The sequence below is a fragment of the Peromyscus leucopus genome, chromosome 18 (assembly GCF_004664715.2).
Source record: "Peromyscus leucopus breed LL Stock chromosome 18, UCI_PerLeu_2.1, whole genome shotgun sequence".
NCBI lineage: Eukaryota > Metazoa > Chordata > Mammalia > Rodentia > Cricetidae > Peromyscus > Peromyscus leucopus.
Genome location: NC_051078.1, coordinates 35,771,659 through 35,791,736, shown reverse-complemented (window position 1 = coordinate 35,791,736; position 20,078 = coordinate 35,771,659). Strand labels below are relative to the sequence as shown.

The 20,078-nt window shown below is 46.0% G+C and overlaps 1 protein-coding gene across 4 annotated transcripts in view; it reads left to right on the top strand.

Annotated features, from left to right (window-relative positions):
- The first annotated feature begins 318 nt into the window (after positions 1–318).
- Positions 319–20,078, top strand: part of Usp44 (ubiquitin specific peptidase 44) — a 39,437-nt gene continuing 19,677 nt past the window's right edge. For 2 of the 4 annotated variants that reach the window (XM_028880245.2, XM_037196815.1), the window contains exons 1-2: positions 319–435; positions 2,797–2,910. The gene's annotated coding sequence lies outside the window, so the exon portion shown is untranslated. Of the gene's footprint in view, positions 436–2,796; positions 2,911–13,479; positions 13,539–13,781; positions 13,884–20,078 lie in introns of those variants that run through there. The other 2 variants (XM_037196814.1, XM_037196813.1) reach the window with 2 other exon arrangements.

Sequence of the window (20,078 nt, the reverse complement as noted above, 5' to 3'; positions counted from 1 at the left end):
GGAACTGAAAGGCGGGCCGGGCCGAGAGCGCCTCAGCATTCACTACCAAGCTAAAAGGAGTCAGATAAATGATCATTGTCAGTCGTCAAGGGGAAGCAGGCAGGAGAAGAGAGGACAAATGGGGCTGGCCTGGGACCCCGGGCTCCAGGGACAAATGGGGACCAATGACACAGAAAGGGGGTGGAAACCCCCCAGTGTGATGCAGATGGGTTTGAGGCCCAGTGACCAGATCCGGAGATGAGAGTGCCCCTTCCCCAGGCCATCCCTCCCTCCCCCTCCCCTCCCCCACGGCCCTGTGTGAGCTCACAATACCCCCCCCCCTTCTGGTGGCAATCTTCACAGGGCCTCAAACAGATGAAAATGGAAAGCTTTGGATGAGCAGAGTCTGCCCTTGGTGAGAAGTCTGAGAATTCGGAAAGGCTGGTATGAGGACAGGTAAGGCTGGAAGACAGGAGGACCCGCCTCTGTTCCCTTCCGGTTTGAAGATTTAGGCTTTGAAGCGCGCTTCGGTCAACTTTTTGGAAAGTTTGGAATTCAAGTTTTTTTGTTTTTTGTTTTTAAAATACAGGGGCCTTTGTGTCTGGCATACAGTAATCCCCAACCTTTCCTATGAATCAATTAAGAATAACTCATTAAAAACACCAAACAAGGGCTGGAGAGATGGCTCAGAGGTTAAGAGCACTGGATGCTCTTCCAGGGGTCCTGAGTTCAATTCCCAGCAACCACATGATGTTGGTTCATATGTTGGCTCACAGTCATCTGGGATGAGATCTGGCACCCTCTTCTGGCATACATGGAGGCAGAGCGTTGTATACATAATAAATAAATCTTAAAAACAAAAAACAAAAAACCCACCACACGAGTCCCGTCCACTTGAAGAAAGAGTTAGGTATTTGTGTACATAACAAGAGGACCTTCTCACCTCACCTTAGGTTCAGCTGGACTTAGCAGCCATGAGGAAAGAAATCCATTTTATTCTGTGCTTTAAAAGCAAATTGGAGTGGCTGGAGAGATGGTTTGGCAGAGTTGACCGCTCTTTCAAGAGGACACTAGTTCTGTTCCCTGCACTCACGCTAGGCAGCTTTCAACTGCTCCGGGAGATCCAGCACATTCTTGTGGTCCCCCATAGTAACCTGCACACCCGTGGCAGACACACATACACACATGAATATCGATATTTTTTGATTATCTAAAGAGCAAACTGGAAGTCTTACGGGGAAAATGTTTTCAGGGAACTGGCATCACCATCCAGGCTTAGAGTAGTTTACTATCCAGGGTCACCAGAGTAACAAGGTTTTAAATCAAAGGGTGAGCAAGGTGGCCCTTGTAATGACAGCAGTTAGGAGTCAAAGGTGGGAGGATTTCGTTTGAGGCTAGCCTGGGCAAGTTCCAGGCGCATCCCTGGGTAAGCGGCAAGGCTGTCTCCGAAAGAGCCGCAGGCACCACTGACTTCCAGGACTTGGGGAGGAACAGGAACTCAGCTGATGTTTCCAAACCAATAGGACCCAGTAGAGTGGGCGTGTAAATAAGAAAGAAAAATTCTCTCTTCAAGAGACTGATTCTAGCCGAGCAGTGGTGGCGCACGCCTTTAATCCCAGCACTCGGGAGGCAGAGCCAGGCGGATCTCTGTGAGTTCGAGGCTAACCTGGTCTACAGAGCAAGATCCAGGACAGCCACCAAAACTACAGAGAAACCCCATCTAGGGAAAAAAAAAAAAAAAAAAAAGAGAAAGAGAGAGAGAGAGAGAGAGAGAGAGAGAGAGATTGAGAGACTGATTCTACTTCCAAAATCAGCTCAGTGGCTTCTTGGATTTCTTGCCTGACATGAACCACAGATACCCCATGCACTGGACCTCGCATGCAGTAAATTATACAGCAAAAAGCAAGGTTTTAAAGCCAGGGCTGGAGATACAGCTTAGTGGGAAAGTGCTTGTTTAACTCACGCTAAGCCCTGGGTCTGATCTCCAGCACTGCATGCTCAAGACTTATTTATAATCACAGCACTTGGGAGGGGGAGGCAAGGGACCAAAGCTCAGGGCAGCTGTGGATGTAGCTCGGTGGTTAAGTGCCTGCCTAGCACGTACAATGCCCTGGGTTCAATTCCCAGCACTGCACAAACCAGACACAGTACCACACACCTATAATCCTAGACTGAGCAAGTGGAGGCAGAAGATCAGGATCTGGTCGTGTTCAACTACATAGCAAGTTCAAGGCCAACCTGTGCTCCATGAAAGCTTGTCTCAAAAAACAATGCAAGGTTATCCTTGGCTATGTGGTTATTTTAAGGCAGGTTATCCTTGGCTACGTAGTTATTTTAAGGCTAACCAGGGATATATGGAAAAGAAAAAAGATAATAAAATATAGTCAGACACCCATTCCTTAGGAACTTTGATTTCTGTCTCATGCCTGGATAGGCACTTTCTAGCTGGGGATTTTGAAGAGCTATTCAGTCACTAGTAAAGTCAGAATATTTTACCTCGTAAGGATTAAGAAGTAATAGTTATTCTATAAATGGAGTGTGTGTACACATGCACTTGTCTGTAAATTATCCCAGCTCTCAGACAAGAAAGTAAGACTACACTATTCTACTACATGGAAAGCACTTTGAAAAAAGCACTGCGCTAAGACATCAGTCACTCCATACTGAGGGCTCACCAGCTACCACACACACACACACACACACACACACACACACACACACACACACGCACAAGTAGACTAAGACCTGCCCCAGACAGACGGACACCTCGAAGACCTACTCCAGATGGACTGACATTGTTGTTTCAATTACTTGCAGAACTGACAAGAAGCTGCCCAAAGACTAATTCTCACTCAACACCACGCAAAGTTATATATACACAGTGATCCTAAAACGGGACTGCGTCAGGAAACTGCGTTCCTGTTGCTCCAGGTAAGACAAGCTGGCAGAGGAAGAAGATGGATGGAAAGGGCTCACACTGTTCACATCAACCCACCACGGCTGGATAAGTCGCTTATAAACATGGAAATCATGCATTAGAGAATTAGAGAAGGAAATGCTACATCAAAAGATTTTACTGGTTTTTCGAGACAGAGTTTCTCTGCGTAGTTTTGCGCCTTTCCTGAGCTCATTTACCAGCTGGCCTCGAACTCACAGCGATCCGCCGGCTCTGCCCCGAGTGCTGGATAAGGTGCCCACCCCCCCGCTCAAACGACACTCTTAACGAGGGGTGTAGCTTAGTGGTGAGATGCTTGTCTGGTATATGCTAAGCCCTAGATCAATCCCAGTACCACAAAAGACAGGGGGAGAGGAAAGGAAGAAAGAGATAATCCAGCTATTGACTACACTAAAGGAAAAAGGCCTCTGTTTTGTGCTTTATTTATAATTATTTCCGAAAGCAATGTCATAGGGTCTTAGCTGCCTGCCTCCAGCACATAGGGTTTTTTCTTTATTATTTATTTTTATTTGCATTGGTGTTTTGCCTGCATGTATGTCTGTATGAGGGTGTCAGATCTTGGAGTTACAGACAGTTGTTAGTTGCCATGTGGGTGCTGGGAGTTGAACCCGGGTCCCCTAGAGGAGCAGTCAGTGTGCTCTTAACCACTGAGCCATCTCTCCAGCCCTAGCACATGGTTTATTAAAAAGCAAAAGCTGCATTAATATCTTATTTATTTTTGAGACAGGGTTTCTCTGTGTAGTCCTGGCTGTCCTGGAATTTACTCTCTAGACCAGGCTGGCCTCGAACTCACAAAGATCCACCTGCCTCTGCCTCCGAGTGCTGGGACTAAAGGCGTGCGCCACCACCTGGCAAAAGCTACATTAATACAAAGAGTGAAGTTTGTTACCTATACAAACCTTTATGTATATATTCAAATAAAATTATCCAGTTTATCTTTTTAATGAAATTTTTTTTTTTACCATTTTTCTATAAGAATTCTAAGAAAAACAAAAGTGTTTGTCACATCAGATGAAGATCTATCTAATATCTTTCAAAGTCAAAATAATCTAGTAGCTACCAAACAGATCTTGTATGTGGTCCACCTAAAGCAGATACAGGCAGAAGCCTTCCCTTTCCTGACTGTGTGTACCGACAAGGTAGGACACAGTGACATAGTAGAAATGTACCTGGTGGTATCTAGAGTCAGATGTGCTGGATTCAAGTCCTGGTATTGCCACTCGGTAGCTACATGACCAAAGCAAGTCACTAGTTCCGTCTCTGTGTGTCCTCAGTTGTTCATCTCTTAGTAGTAACACCAGCTTATCATGAGGATTAAAGTTGCTTATTTTTTACTCCTTTACTCTTGGCTTTTTTGGGGGGCCTGCCACCCAGCTCCCAAATAAATCACACATGGAGACTTATCCTTAATTATAAATGCGCGACCTTAGCTTGGCTTATTTCTAGCCAGCTTTCCTTAACTTTAAATTAACCTGTCATTTGCCTCTGGGTTTTTAACTTTCTCTATTTCTGTATGCCTTTCTTTCTTACTCCCTGGCTGGTTGTGTAGCTGGGTGGCTGACCTCTGGAGTCCTCCTCCTTCTCTGGCTCCTTCTTCTCTCCCCTCCCAGATTTCTCCTTCTATTAATTCTCTCTGCCTGCCAATCCCACCCATCCTTTTTCCTGCCTTGCTATTGGCTGTTCAGCTCTTTATTAGACAGACCATCAGGTGTTTTAGACAGGCCCAGTAACACAGCTTCACAGAGTTAAACAAATGCAACATAAACAAAAGTAACACACCTTAAAAAGAATATTCCCTAACAAGAAAAGAAAAGATAAAGGCTGGGTATGGAGACACAGTTCAGAATTTAAGAGTACTTGTTGCTCCTGCAGAGGACCCAGGATTAGTTCCCAGCACCCACCTGGTAGATCACAACCAACTGTAACTCCAGTTTCAGGAAATCTGATATTTTCTTGCAGGTATTTGTTTGTTTTTGTTTTTGTTTTTTTTTTAATGACAGGATCTCTACATAGCCTTAGCTGTCCTGGAACTCACTATGTTGAACAGGCCTCCTGAGTGCAGGGATTAAGGGCATGTGCCACTGTGCCTGGCTCCATTTTTTTTTTTTTTTTTTAAGAAAAAAAGTAAGTTGTCCATAAGGCAAATGATTAACTTAACAGCGGCTTGGAAATAGTTTAGCAGTCCTGTGTGGGTATATACTAACACATTTAATCAATTTAGCTTGCCTTAAAATTGTTAAGAGGCCACAAGAACATACAACAGTTACTAAGCTATACTGTAATAACCTCTACCTTAGTATAATAGTGAAAATTATACTGCAAGGCAGATATTTAACACAATAAGGCATGTGAGGTATAAAGAAGCAGGACAAGCCAGAATACAGACATAACTGAAAGTCCGCCAGATCCTTGCCTACCAGAGAAACCATAAAATGGTTGTGGTGATTTAAAGAAAATGGTCCCACTAGGCTCATATATTTCAATGCTTTCCCCTGTTGGTGGAACTATTTGGGAAGGATTAAAAGGCGTGGCCTTGTTCGAGGGGGGTCACTAGAGACAAGCTTTGAGGATTCAAAACTGGTGAGGTTCCCAGCGTCCCCCTCTCTGCCTTGTGACTGTGGATCCAGATGTGAGCTCTCAGCTGCTCCTCTGCTCCACCATCACGGACTCCAACCCTCTGAAACCACACTCAGATGCTTCCTTTTCTAAGTTGCTTTGGTCATACTGTTTTATCACTGCGGCGACAGAAAAGTTACCAAAGCTTTGATCCTCTTGCCTTCATCTGAGGCAGCTTGAGGTCTTTGTCATGCTTGGGGAAGAGGGGCTTGTTAAGGGTGCCTCTGTCTGAGGCGTCTGACAGCATCCCATATAGGTCAGGAAAAGGCTAACTAGAACTCACGGCTGCCTGTGGCACTGGCTTGGGTGTCACAGCGAGTCGTCCTCACAGACGCGCCAGCATGAAGACCGTTTCCCTCTTGGTCAGGTTTTCAAAACACCATGACCACAGCAACTTGGGGAGCAAAGGTTGAGTTCAGCATGCCACTCGAAGGTCACACTCCATCACTGAGGGGAGTCGGGGCAGGAACCTGAGGCAGGAGCTGAAGCAGAAGCCGCAGGTGAACACTGCTTCCTGGCTTGCTCAACCTGCTTTGACAACTCAGGACCACCTCCCAGAAACTGCACAACCTAGAGCGAGCTGGGCCCTTTCATATCAGCCATTAATCAAGAAGACGCCTGGCAGACTTGCCTATAGGAAAATCTTAGGGAGACATTTTCTCCGTTGAGAGTCCCTCTTCCCACGTGACTCTTGTCTTGTTTCAAGTGAAAGAAAACTAACCAAAAGATTCTCAATCATCCCTTGTCTCTAGGAACTCACTGCCTGTATAGAAAGGGGGACAGGCTTGTGATTCCTAGGTTCATGTTTTGTTTTGGTATTATTTGGATCAGGTCGCATTATGTGAGCCAGGCTGGTCTGGCACCATAGTTCCCCTACCTTAGGCTCACAAGCACTGAGATCCAGGCATGTGCCACCATCCTTGGCTCCAGGCTTAACTGTGAGTTTCTGACAAGTAAGGAAACACGTGCTATTCTCAAAGAAGAAAAACCACTAAGGCAGCGAGAGTTGTGGGTTTCAGAACAGCCAGACAAAACCCTGTCCAGGGATAGAGAGAGAGAGAGAGAGAAGGAAGAAGAGGAGGAGAGGAGAAAAAGCTGTATGTATCTCTTTCCCTAAGTATCCTTAGGAATCAACTGACTTGAGAAGGAGGTGAGGAAACAAGGAGCTGGGATGTAGCTCAACTGATGAGCGCGAAGCCTTGGCTTCCGACTCCAGCACCGTAAGTGCTGGAATTAGAGGCGTATGTCACCAGGCCCAGTTTATGCGGTGATAGGGACCGAACCCAGGGCTTCACCCACACTGAGCAGGCACTCGACAGCCAAGCTGTGTCCCACCCGGCTCACGCTCTCTTTTATTTTAACTTTTCATTCGCAGCACTGGGGCTTGAATCCAGGGCCTTCCATATGTTAGTCACGTGGTCTGCCTCTGGCCCTACACCAAACTTGAGCTCAGCCTCCAAAGTCATGAGTTTATCTACACATGCACAATCGTGGTACCAGAGCATCGATAAATTATGATAGAAGAGCCTCTCAGAAGGGGTTAGACACCGTGAAATACATATTTAAATTACCTTGGGTATGGCAGCCTCCAACAGAAGAGAAACTGCTTGGTAAAATTCTCTAATCCAATTCTAATTTCTAATATTACCCTCACAAACTGTCTTAGCCACTTTTCTACCGCTGTGAAGAGACACCATGACCGAGGCAACTTATAAAAGGAAGCATTTAACTGGTGACTTTCTTTTTCTTTCTTTTTCCTCCAAATCAGGGTTTCTCAGTATAGCTCTGGCTGTCTGCAACTCTCTTTGTAGACCAGGCTGGCCTCAAACTCACAGAGATCCACCTGCCTCTGCCTCCCGAGTGCTGGGTTTAAAGGTGTGTGCCACCACTGCCTGGCTACTTACAGTTTCAAAGGGTGAATCCATAACCACCATGGCGGGGAGCATGGCAGCAGGCAGGCAGGCGTGGCTCAAGAGTAGTAGCTGAGAGCATACATCTGATCCATAGGCAGGAGGGAGGGAGGAAGGGAGAGGGAGAGGGAGAAACAGGGAGAGGGAGAAACAGGGAGAGGGAGTGGGAGAGGGGGGAGGGGAGGGGAGAGAGGGAGGGGAGAGAGAGGGAGAGGAGAGCAACTTTTGAAACCTCAAAGCCCAGCCCCAGGGACACACCTCCTCCAACCAGGCCACACCTCCTAATCCTTCTTAAATAGTCAAGCTGGAAAGCATTCAAATATATGAGCCTATGGGTCCATTCTCGTTCAAACCACTGCACAAATTTTACTTAGTGATTCAAGCACATCATTTTTCTTCTGATGTAGGCAGTTGGGTTTCCAAGGACTTTTTCACGATTAGACAGATTGGGATGGGTGGTTATTTATTTCATGGTGTTGGAGACTGAACCAGTCTTAACACATATTTTAGGCTAGCACTCTCCAGCCAGGGCACATTCTCAGCCTGTAGAGAAAGATCTTACTAACTATTGGGTTTTGTTGATTTTGGAGTTGTTGTTGTGGGGTTTTGTTTGTTTGTTTGTTTGCTTGCTTGGTAGGCTGGTTTTTCGAGACAGGCTTTTTAGCAAGTATTGTTAAACAAAAAAACAAACAAAAACCTCACTGGTGGTGCCTGTCTTTAATCCCAGCACTCAGGAGGCAGAGGCAAGTGGATCTCTGTGAGTTCAAGGCCAGCTTGGTCTACCGAGTGAGTTCCAGGACAGCCAGGAATGTTACACAGAGAAACCCTGTCTCAAAAGCAAAAAAATAAAATAAAATAAATGTTTAAGTCATTCTTTAATACTAAATTGATTTTCAATAGAAGATTGTCTCACAAGTATGCAATGTTAATTTTACCGGGATACTCCTCAAAAAAAAAAAAAAAAAAACAACAAAATAAAAAACCCACCTACTTTTTCCTCGTATTCCTTTTTTTTCCCCCAATACAGGATTTTTCATAAAGGTTATATGTATCAGCCAAGCAGTGGTACACCTTTAATCCCAGCACTCGTGAGGCAGAGGCAGGCGGATCTCTGTGAATTTGAGGCCAGCTTAGTCTACAGAGTGAGTTCCAGGACAGCCAGGGCTACACAGAGAAACCCTGTCTAGAAACAAAAAAAGAGAAGAAAAAAAGACACTTACCTTTTTGGCATAGTTTTTACTGAACCTTTTAAAAGTTAACATTTTAATTCCAAGGATCATACCCTGTCTCTCCTTTTCTTGAACTCTTTGCCTTTGCTGTCCATGTCTACCAGAGTACTATAATTCATTTAACCTTATAGTATTTGTCCCCAAATTTATTGGCATGTTAGTACAGACATAAAACAAGATTTACAATTTAATTTTAGAAATGTCATTCTCCAGGTGACCACTGGCTCTACTTAGAGCATTTTTTAAAAGAATTCGAAAATAAAAAATGAGTGGATGAATTTATTGGATGATAATAGAACACTTTCAAAAATGAAAGGTTGGGATGTGGGGGTCTGGAGAGATGGCTCAGAGTTTAAGAACACTGTCTGCTCTTCCAGAAGTCCTGAGTTCAATTCCCAGCCACCACAAGAAGGCTCATAACAATCTATAATTCGATCTGGTGCCTTCTTCTGGCATGTAGGCAGAATATTGTGACATAATAAATAAGTATTTTTTTTTTTTAAAGGAAGGTTGGGACTTTAGACTCACAACAAAAATGGAGAAATCTGGAAGAGAAAGAAATGAGAAAAACCTTGACAATTCATTAAAACCCTGCACACAAGCAGTTGAAGGACCCTGAAAGGCAGGAAGGGTGGAGACGGGGTGGGCATTAAGAGGAGAAGGCGAACAGGCTTGCTTCACAATTTTACATGCATTCATACCTAAACCAGGGCTCAGTCTATATTGGAAATCTGCCTCCAGAACACAAACTTCCCGCACAGACCACAAAACACACACCAGAAAAGCTCTTCAGCGGCTTGAGCTTAGCATTGACAAGTTCCTAGATCCTCCTGCACCAAGAATGAAGAAGAAAGAGAAAATGTCCCTTTGCAACAAGTCCACTTTATTCGGCTTCCGTCACTCTATCACGTTTGTTCTTCCTTAGAACTGAAAAAAAAGAAAATTCTAAAGCCATGTTCCTTTCTTACACGTTTGCCAGAAATTCCTTTGGGTCCTTTGGGTCTCTGTCATTTAAACTCAACCTTAGCACGCTGCTACACTTCAATCAAACTTTTCAGCTAAGCTCTTTGGGGTGTTTTGTTTTGTTTTGTGGCCGGACTAGGGACTGAAGCCTGGGCAAGCACTCTACCACAAAGCTGCGTGCCCAACCCCCACAGCGGGGTTTCTTAATCCATTTCCTCGATCCAATCTTTTTTTATCACCTCATGACATTAAAATGAAGGCTACGGATATTTCAGTTCCCGCCGTGATGCCTGGCACACAGGTGTTCCAAAAGCAGTCCGTAAATATTAAAATTAGTGGATGGGAACGTTCTGAGAAGCTGAAAGTTCTTGTACATCCTAAAATTTAAGAAACTCATTAACTCTTCTTTACTCTAAAGCTAATTACAAAGACAATTCCCTGATCACAAAAAAGTGGGTTAAAAAAAAAAGCTAAAAAAACTAACACAAAGCATAAAAAGCAAGCTCTAAATCTTATGAAATGTACTGTTTGTTCTGTGTTCATTCATACTCTGCGCTCAAGTACTAGGGACAAAATCGTTTTGTATTGTACTTCAGGAACCACTGGTCACATATTAATTAGGAGTCAGAGTCCCTAAAAGTATTTCTTAAGAAATTGCTTACTTTGGGGGGAAAGGATAAATTGTCATTTCTCCCAATTTGAGCTGTTAGGAACAAAGGAAACTCTGTACACATCACTCTCAAAACTCCATCTGATGCTAGGCAGCTTCCTCGTTGGCTTTCACTGGGAATCTTAGGAGGATACTGGGCCAACGCTATATTCCGAGCTGAGGAGAGGTAAACAGACCGGGCAAAGCACCAGTCTTCACCCCGAAGGAGGCTGCAATGCAAATGGAGAGAACCAGGCTCAGAACTCGGAACAAAAGCGAGGGCTGCATAAGAATGAGCTGCGGGGATGGGGGGGGGGATGGGAAGCGGGGACCCCCTTTCCTAGGAAAGTGATTTCCAGGAGGTGAGAGTTCAGGCCAGCTTGGTAGTAAGGATTTGGAAGAGTCGAAACCAGAGGACGTTCTACTTAGGAAATAAAGATCAGCATTGGCTCCGATTTAGAGGTGGGAAGCGCCCAAAGCCCGGGAGAACACAAAAGGACTGACCTCTTAGTCTAAAGGCCAATGCGGGGACTGATTTTAAGAATGTAATAGGTAAGTGTCGGGAATTAGCGGATAAAGAAGGGAAGGAGGCATCTTTAAGAGCAATATAATGAAAAGCTTAGATTTGATGAGATTGGTTAGAAACAAAAGAGAAATTAAAAGAATGATTCTGACATCAGCGCAGGATTGCGATGACTAGAGAGGTCCTGAGCTCAGAAAACAAGTGAGATTGTCCTGGCATTGGTGGGAAGAGCAGGACTAAATGGTAGCCGAGGGAGGGAATGTGTAACAATAAACATGGAGTGTTACAAACATCCTCTGTAATGAACTCTGTAAGGATTTTCGCTGGCATCCCTTCCCATGTGGCACCATCCACACTTGTACTCAGGATATTTGGTTGAGAACATCTCTTCCATCAATGCCTAACTGCGCTTGCTGGGGCTTTTTCCTCCTATTTCACGTCCTTCTCCATTTATTCACATGACTTTGGTTCTTAACAGGCTATATGACACTTGAAAAAAAAAAAACCAGACATTTTAATCTCAGGAAACTCCCCATTTCAGACTCGAGTCCACGCGTCCTTCTTTTCTGACTGGAATTCTCTAGTTATTGCCGATGGTCTGCATTCTCTATTTCACTTTAAATTCAGTTTTGGCCGTGTTCTGCCATGCTGGGGATCAAACCCACGGCTCTCCCTCAGAGCTTCTGTTCCCCAAGCCACTTGAGATGATTCACTGGGTGAAGACATGAGCCACTAAGCCTGGTGACTGGAGTCCATCCCTTGCACCCACATAGCGGAAAGAGCGTTTAAGTGAGGTGTGTGAAACTGCCTAACAGAGATTGATAAGCATCCCTTAGAGTGGTCCTCAGACCACACGCATGCTGTGGCGTTCGGCGCCCCCCCCCACACTCCCTCACACACAATAAATAAGTATTAAATTTGTGTGTGAGGGGGAAACGCTGTTGACAAATTCAACTGGAATTGCTGTGTGCTAAAGGGGTGTTACATTATGCAGACTCATTCCTTGTCTTTTTCTTTATTAAGAAATTTTCTACTCACCCCACATACCACCCACAGACTCCCTTCCTCCCTCCTTCCACCCCCAGCTCTCTCTCCCAAGCCACCCTGCATCCCCAAGTTCATTCCTTGTCTTTAGTCTTTACTTGCATATTTATATTTCGTGTATTTGTAATTTTCATGTATATAGTTGGTATTTTTTCAAACAGGAATCTTTTGCATTCTATTGTTATTTTGTTACCAACCTAAGAACTCCCAAGAGTTTACTATGCTAGATGTTAACTTGCCATTTCCCTTTGGTTAGACATTTTATCCATTCAAATATTGTTGTGTGTTCATTTTTTTCCTCACCTCACACCACTGATAGAGAATCCCTAGAGTACTTGTTAGTTTAAAAATATGAACAACTTTAGTTTGTCTAAGTAGCGCCAGACTTAGCATTCCACTGGTACTACCTTCGCAGGTTTGTCTAGCTGCTTTTTTTAAAGTGAGTTCTCTTTGGAAAGCGCGCCATCGTTTTTTAGTGTCCTACGGGGTAGCTGAGGCAGAAACGGCTTTCAAAACTCGGCAGGCACTGATTTTCTTTTTTAAAGAGCTTTGTTATTATTAAGTGTATGTATATTTTTGCTTGAATGTATGTCTGCACCACGTGTGCGCCTGTTTCCGAGAGGAGAACAGAAGGCGGCGTCAGATCCCCTGGGACTGGAGTCACAGAGTTGTGAGCCGCCTTGTGGGGGCTGAGAATCGAACCCGGGACCTCTGGAAGAGCAGCCTGCGCTCCGACCCAGTCACCGCTCCAGCTGACGGGCAGATTTTTACGTACCTCTAGGCCCGACTCTCTGATGCAGATTCCCCCTCGTCTATTCTCTCCGTTTGTTTCCCGCATAAACTTCACTGCCTCACACTGATGATCACTGTGAGTTAGGAGCCTTGGCGTGTTAAATCTTATCACAGCAGCCACCGTCCGCGGCAGCTGACGCACCCGCCGAGTCCCCGTTGGGGTCGGGGGTGGGGTGGGGAAAGAGTTTCTACAAGCTGTGCCTGTGAGCAGGTTTCTAACTTTAAGGAACTGGCTGGGCGGCTCGCTGCGGGGACGGGGGCGGGGGGGGGACACGGACGACGACACGATTCGAAACTGGGCTGCTGCGCGGTGGGAAAACCGGGGAGTTGTGTGCGAGCACGCACCTGTGGCATGGTCCGCCTCTCCCACGCACTGCGGTTCACTGTGGGTTTATTCTTCCCGGCCTCGCCGGCGGCGGCGGCGGCAAGTGGAAGAGTCCGCCGCCCCGAGAGAGAGAGAGAGAGGAAGCTTTGCTGGCCACGCAGAGGGCCCGGGGCCTCGCGCTGGAGGGATGCGGGACCGCCCGCCGCTCGCATCCTTCGTTCGATCCAGCGCGGCTGGGTGCTGGGATGCCGGGGGCGGGGCGGGGCCTCTCGCGGCGGGGCGTGACGAGGGCGTGGCCTCTCGCGGCGGGGGCGTGGCGACGGGGCGGACCGGGCATGGCGAGGGCGTGGCCTCTTGCGGTGGGGGCGTGGCGGGCGAGGAGGGGGCGTGGGCGAGGGCGGGGCCTCTCGGAACGGGGGCGTGGCCTCGCGTCTCCGCTGACGTCGCCGGGACCCTGCGGTCCAGACGCATCCCGGCTCGGTGGAGGGAGGGGTGGGGGGGGCACCCGGGGGCGCGCTGCGAGCGCCAAGATGGCCGCTCGGGCTCGAGCCGGTGAGTGGCGAGGGGCGCGCGGCGGGCCGCGGCGGTTGGCTGAGCGAGCCTCCCCCGGAGGAGCGGACGTCCGACGGGAGCCCCGGGGGGCGGGAGACGCCCCCCCCCCTGACGACCGAGTTTTCCCCGCCCCGCAGGCAGCCCCCGGGGGCGCATCCTGCGGGGGAGACGGGGCTGGCTGTGGACGGACGGACGGGCGGACGGACGCGGACGGAGGGAGCGAGCCGTCTCCTCCCCCCCGGAGGCGCGTGGTGGCGAGGGCGGCGAACTTCGAATCGGCGCCTGCCGCCGCCGGAGCCCCGCTGGCCGCCCTCCGGATCCCGGGTCCCGGAGATGCTGCTGCAGGTGGACCCCCGAGCGCCGGCCAGAGAGGAAGGGCGCGGGGAGGATGCGGGCCGGGGCCGCCGCCGGTGCACAGCGCCGGGGATGGGTGGGTGGGGGGGACGAGGGACGGGGGACGGGACGGGACATCGAACCCCGTCCCGCCGCCCAGCTCCGATCGCCCGGAGGTGACAGTCGCCGCTGTCCCTGCGTGGGGTCGGGTCTCAGGGCCGCCGGCACCTGCTGCCCACCCACCGACCCCGGGTTGGGTCGGAGTTTGTGGCGTACCAGCTTCCTAAAAAGAAAAAAAAAAACATTCTCTGTGCGGAGAAGGCGCGGTAGAGGAGTGAGTGATAAGGACTCTGTCCCGGTGAGGAAGGGGAGGAAACGACCGCTCGGGGTTAGGGGACAGGACGCGCGACGCCACCTTGAGACAAAAAAACAAACAAAAAAAAAGTGAAAAATAGTCATTGTTTCGAGTGGAATATTCAGCCCATGTAAATTCTCCTGGTAGCTGATTTCCTCTGGGATAGCGTTAGTGACTTGGAAGGGTCACTGCCTCCTCCCCCTACCCCCAGCTGTCCCACCTTTTTAAACCTTAATTTGTTACACTTTGCAAGTAGCCGAGCTGTGAAATTAGCACGGAGACACGAGCTTCCGTCCCTCCTGCTCCTGAACTCCCTTTTCATCTGTTGAGACTGGATAGGTCTCTCCGTGGGACCCGAGTAGGCATGGATGGCGCTTTGAGCCGGCAAGTTCAGTGTGGGGTTTCTTCAGAACTGGGATTTAGTGTAAACGAAGGGAAAAGAATTGACTGTGTTGGTAATCACATGCGTAGCCAAACAGGAGTGAAGCGCATCTTTGAAGATTTCACAGCCTCAATGAGATTCAGTACCCATTTTGCCCTAAAACCGTGTTTTTTTGGAACGCGTAATTGTTTTGTCTTTAATCCAGCGTCTCGGATAAGTTGAAAGAGATTTTAAACATTTGGCACATTCGGGTTTTCTCTTCGAGCTCCAGATTTCCGTAGTTGTTTTGTTTGCGTGTTTGTTTATTGTTATTTTGAGATAAGCTCTCACTGGCGGGCCTAGAACTCACAGAGATTAGTCAGCACTCCCAGCATTATACGGTGGTGTTAGATTTTTTTTTTTTTTATTCTAGCATTTGTTACTCGCCCAAACTGATTTTGAGACATCATGATACTGAACAAATAGTTCAATGGATACTGTACAGAACGTTTGAATGTTTTGGCTACTTTAATGGTGCATCAGCCCTGGCCTGTGCCCCCCACCCCCACCCCGCTCTCCTCTGGGTTTCTCTCTGTGGCCCTGGCTGTCCTGGAACTCCACGCTGTAGACTAGGCTGGCCTCTAACTCGAAGTCTCTGCCTGGGATTAAAAGCCAGCGCCACCGCTGCCCAGCTCTTCACAGCATTTACAGACACCAAAACCTTAAGACTTCATTCCTAATGTGATTTTTGCCCATCATAGGGGGAAAAAGCTAGCGCTCGCTCTCTCTCTCTCTCTCTCTCTCTCTCTCTCTCTCTCTCTCTCTCTCTCTCTGTGTGTGTGTGTGTGTGTGTGTGTGTGTCTAAGGATGTATTTGTTAGCTCACATCATAAACATACTAAAAAGTAACGGGTATAAGTATTTTATACAAAGTGTATTTTAATTCAATTCATTAGACCCATAGTTGAATGCAGTGTTTTGTTTTTTAATGTTTCACAATAGTGAACAGTGAGGTTTGCCTCAGGAAGCTGATGTATAAATGTATTGGTGTGACACTGATAATATTGACCCCAAATTAATTACGTATAAGTAGAAATAGAAGTAAGGAATTCAGCTAGCCTGGAGGCAGAATTTACTTTGTGCTAGTTTTATTAAAAAAAAAAAAAAAAAAAAAAAAAAAAAAAACAAAAAAAAACAAAGCAAAAAACTCTTCAGCTAGGATATAAAGACAGCCCAGGGAAAGGCTAATTCTTTATTGCTTAATGAGGAGGATCAGGGTAATTATAGATTCTCGATTTCTAAAGGAAGAAAGGATCGGCGGAGCCTTGTGGAGGGAAGGGAAGGAGATACATCATGATTGACAGAGAGAGGTGTCAAAGCACATAATGGGAATCCGAGACAAACAGGGGGAGTCAGAGAGCTATTGTGTTCATTTCACTCAAAAATGTGTCCCTTCAAAACTAGTGAGACCCTTCTGTCCACCAAACACTGTGCCTTGACCCTGGGCATTTTACAGACATCTCTGTAAGAGGACAGCCTTCTGCAGAGGTTGCATGGAGTAAATAGAAAACTATTTACAAGGAGTGGATAGAGTTTACCTAATTAACTATTAATTATGGATAAAGTTATTTTCACCCTTACGAAATGCACATAACTATTGCATTTATTGCGCGTAACTATTTAGGAATTTATAATTCCTAAAGCCTACCTCTCACTGAACTGACCCATTTCCTCCTGTTTTTCACTGTTGGAAAAGGCTAAGTCTTCAGACTTGTAACCGTCTTTAAAGGATGTGTTGAAGTTGTTACCAGTAAAAAGAAACCCAGTCTGGCATCGCTCAGTAAACCAGGATCCTAGTTCAGTGTTATTCCTCAGAACCCACGGTGGGAGGAAGGACTTCTGGAATGCTCATTCCTTCACACGCTGTGTGTCTTGTCTGTTTCCCATCCCACATCATTCATGCACGTGATCACACACAACCATAATGTAAAAATGTAAAAGACGGAGCGTATTATAAAAATTATCTTCGCCAAAAGAGAGATTCAACGTGTTGCCTGCTTTAACATGTGCCCCTGAGGGAAGTGTCCAGATGCTCCCCCTCCCAACCCCTTGGGTCAAGGTCTCCCAGGCTTGGTCAGACTTGCTATCCTGGACTTGAGTGCTGGGAAGACATAGGCACGCGTCCCAATGCCTGACTTTAAGGATTACTGTAACACAGCGGACAGTGGTACCTGGGTTCAAACCCAGGGCCCTCTATACACTAGGCAAGGCTTTACATCTGCGGTATATCCCCCTATCTGTGTATTTTCTTAGTTGAAGTAAAGTGGATGTTTATATAAAATTTGTGTGCCTGCTTCCTGTAAAATACTAGTTCACATTCCACTTACAAAGATCTTTAAAAAAGGGAAGTCAGCATGGCTGTTTAAATATAAAATCATTTTAACAAAAGATAGACGTACGAGCGTAGAAAAGTGAACGTGGTGTCGTGATTTGAATAATATACCATGTAAAGGACTTTAAAATTTACTTTTTGGTCTTCCAAGACTTTAATTTCATGATAATTATAAAAATTGTTTCTATAACACATAATTATATAAAACATAAATGCTAATATAATTATTTGACAGTTTGAGCTAAGGAGGAGTTAATGCAATGTAATTTAGGGACGATTGACATTTTAATTCTAATTAACTCTTTCTGGAAATCCCGCTGCCTTATTGGCTTGTAATTTACTCGCCAACTTTGTGTTTCTGGTTTTTCTTCATGGTGCTTTCCTGATTGTCATTTTCCTGTTTTTCAAGGAATCTGAAAACAGAGCCAATAGTTGCATTAATTAGAAGATTTAGATTGTATTATTCATAGTATTGACCTTTGGCCCCTGACCTTGTAGAAACTTCCAAAGTTTGTAATCATATTTCGCCACACCCGCTTTCTTTCCAAGTGTCCCAGAACGGCTCATATAAGGAGTGGTCGGCTACAAAGGTCATTATGTTGAAGATAACTAGAATGATTAAAATTGTCTTTAGATTTATTTACCTGATTTTATGTGTGTGAGTGTATTGCCTGCATGTCTGTATCCCTGGTGCCCATGGGTGTAGTATACTGAACCTGGGTCTTCTGAAAAAGTAGCCAGTGCTCTTAACCGGGGAGCCCTCTCTCCACCTCCCAGAAAACTGGAATTTATACTGAAACATATATTTTTAAGTTTTTTAAAGATTGTTTTTTTATTTTAGGTGTGTGTTGCCTGTGTGTGTGTGTGTGTGTGTGTAATGTATGAACCTGGTGCCCACAGAGGCCAGAAGAGGGAATTGGATCACCTGGAACTGGAGTTACAGATGGTTTTGAGCCGTGGGTGCTGGGAACCAAACCCGGGTCCTCCGCAAGAGCAGCCAGTGCTCTTAACTGCTGAGCCATCTCTCCAGCCCTAGTGAAATATTAGGGTTTTTTTTTTTTGTTGTTGTTGTTATTGTTTGGTATGGGTTTGGGTTTCTCTGTGTAGCCCTGGGTAATCTGGAACTTGCTCTATAGACCAGGCTAGCCTTGAACTCAGAGATCCATCTGCTTCTGCCTCTTGAATGTTGGGATTAAAGAAGTGTGCCACCACTGTCTGGCGGAATATTAGTTTTTTTTTTTAATCATTTTAATTATTTTTAATTGCACATATGTGTGTGTGCCCATGTGAGCGCAAATGCTCTTGGAAGCCAGAGTGTTGGCTTCTCAGGAGGTGGCATTTCAGACATTCTGTGATGTGGGTGTTGGAACTAAAACCCAGATCCTCTGGAATAGCAGCAAGTTCCCTTAACTGCTGAGCCGTCTCCCCAGCCCCTTGAAACACTGATTTTTGAAGAAAATATAGCTACTGTAATGGTTAAGCTTCACCGTCTGTTTGATTGGATTTGGGGCCACCTAGGGGGGGACACCCATGTCTTTATGTCTTTGAGGGAATTTCCAGAGATGTTTCCCCAGAAAGGTAATACCCTCTCCTTGCTCCCAGGGTTCTCTGCAGTTTGCTTCCTGTTCCCCACGCTGTGAGTCAGGGCTGAGGGCTACTTCTGCTGTGCCTTCCAACTGAGAGCCAGAAACAAAGAGAAAACCCTTCCCCTGAAATGTGGTACCAAGAGGTGGGGCCGTAGCTGCGACTCCCTGGCCAGCGCTTTGTCGTCCTTTGGAAGTGGTTTGCAAGAGTTCAGCCCTTCAGGCTAGATAAGCCCTAAATGCTGCAATTCCGAGTTTAGTAAGCTCTTCTGCTGGAAGTGTGGAAGACTGGAATCCCAGTAGAATTGTGACCCGTGAAGGTTCTGTTGTTAGCTTATCGAGAAACTGAACGCTGATTTTCCTAACTACATCTTCAGCAGTGATTATGTGTTCCCCTTGCTGTGACCTCGGCTGTTTGGTGGTGTCTTTTTCCTTTCCTTTGCTTTCCTTTGCTTTTTTCTTTGTTTGCTTTTTTTTTTTTTTTTTTTTTTTTTTTTTTTTTTTTTTTTTTCTTTTTTCCTTTCCTTTCTTTTTTCCGTTCTTTCTTTTTCTCTTTCTTGCTGGGTAGTGGTGGCGCACACCTTTAAATTCCAACACTTGGGAGGCAGAGCCAGGTGGATCTCTGTGAGTTCAAGGCCAGTCTGGTCTACAGAGTGAGCAGAGTGAGTTCCAGGACAGGCACCAAAACTACACAGAGGAAACCCTGTCTAGAAAAACAAAATCTCTCTCTCTCTCTCTCTCTCTCTCTCTCTCTCTCTCTCTCTCTTCTCTCTCTCTCTCTCTCTCTCTCTCTCTCTCTCTCTCTCTCTCTCTCTTTGAGACTGGCACTCACTATTGTAGAACAAGCTGTCCTCAGAGAGTGCTGGGATTAAAGACGTGCCCTCCATTTTATTTCTTTTGAGAATTCTCTTTAACACCTCACCCTATATATTTTTAATTGAGTTGCTTGTTTTCTTGTTTAGTTTTTTAGTTCTTTGTGTGTTCTAGATATAAATGCTCTGAGATCCATAGCTGGTGAAGATTTTCTCCTGTCTGTTGGCTGCCTCTTCACATAGTCAGCAGTTTCCTTGACTGTAGAAATGCATTTTGATTTCATGAGTCCTGTTTGTGGTAATTGGCCTTATTTCCTAAGTGGCCAGAGTCCTCTTCAGAAAGGTCTTATCTGCACCTGAATCCTGAAGTGTTTCCCCTACTTTTTCTTCAAGCATTTTCAGAGTTGAGGTTTTTTGGGTTTTTTGTTGTTGTTGTTTCTAGTGGTTTTTTTGTTTTGTTTTGTTGTTTTTTGAAGCTGAGACAGAAGGGATCTAGCTTCACTTTTTATTTATTTATTTATTTTTTTTTAAAGAATTATTTATTTATTATGTATACAGTGTTCTGTCTGCACACCAGAAGAGGGCACCAGATCTTATTACGGATTGTTGTGAGCCACCATGTGTTGCTAGAATGAACTCAGACTTGAAGAGCAGCCAGTGCTCTTAACCTCTGAGCCATCTCTCCAGCCCCCTAGCTTCACTTTT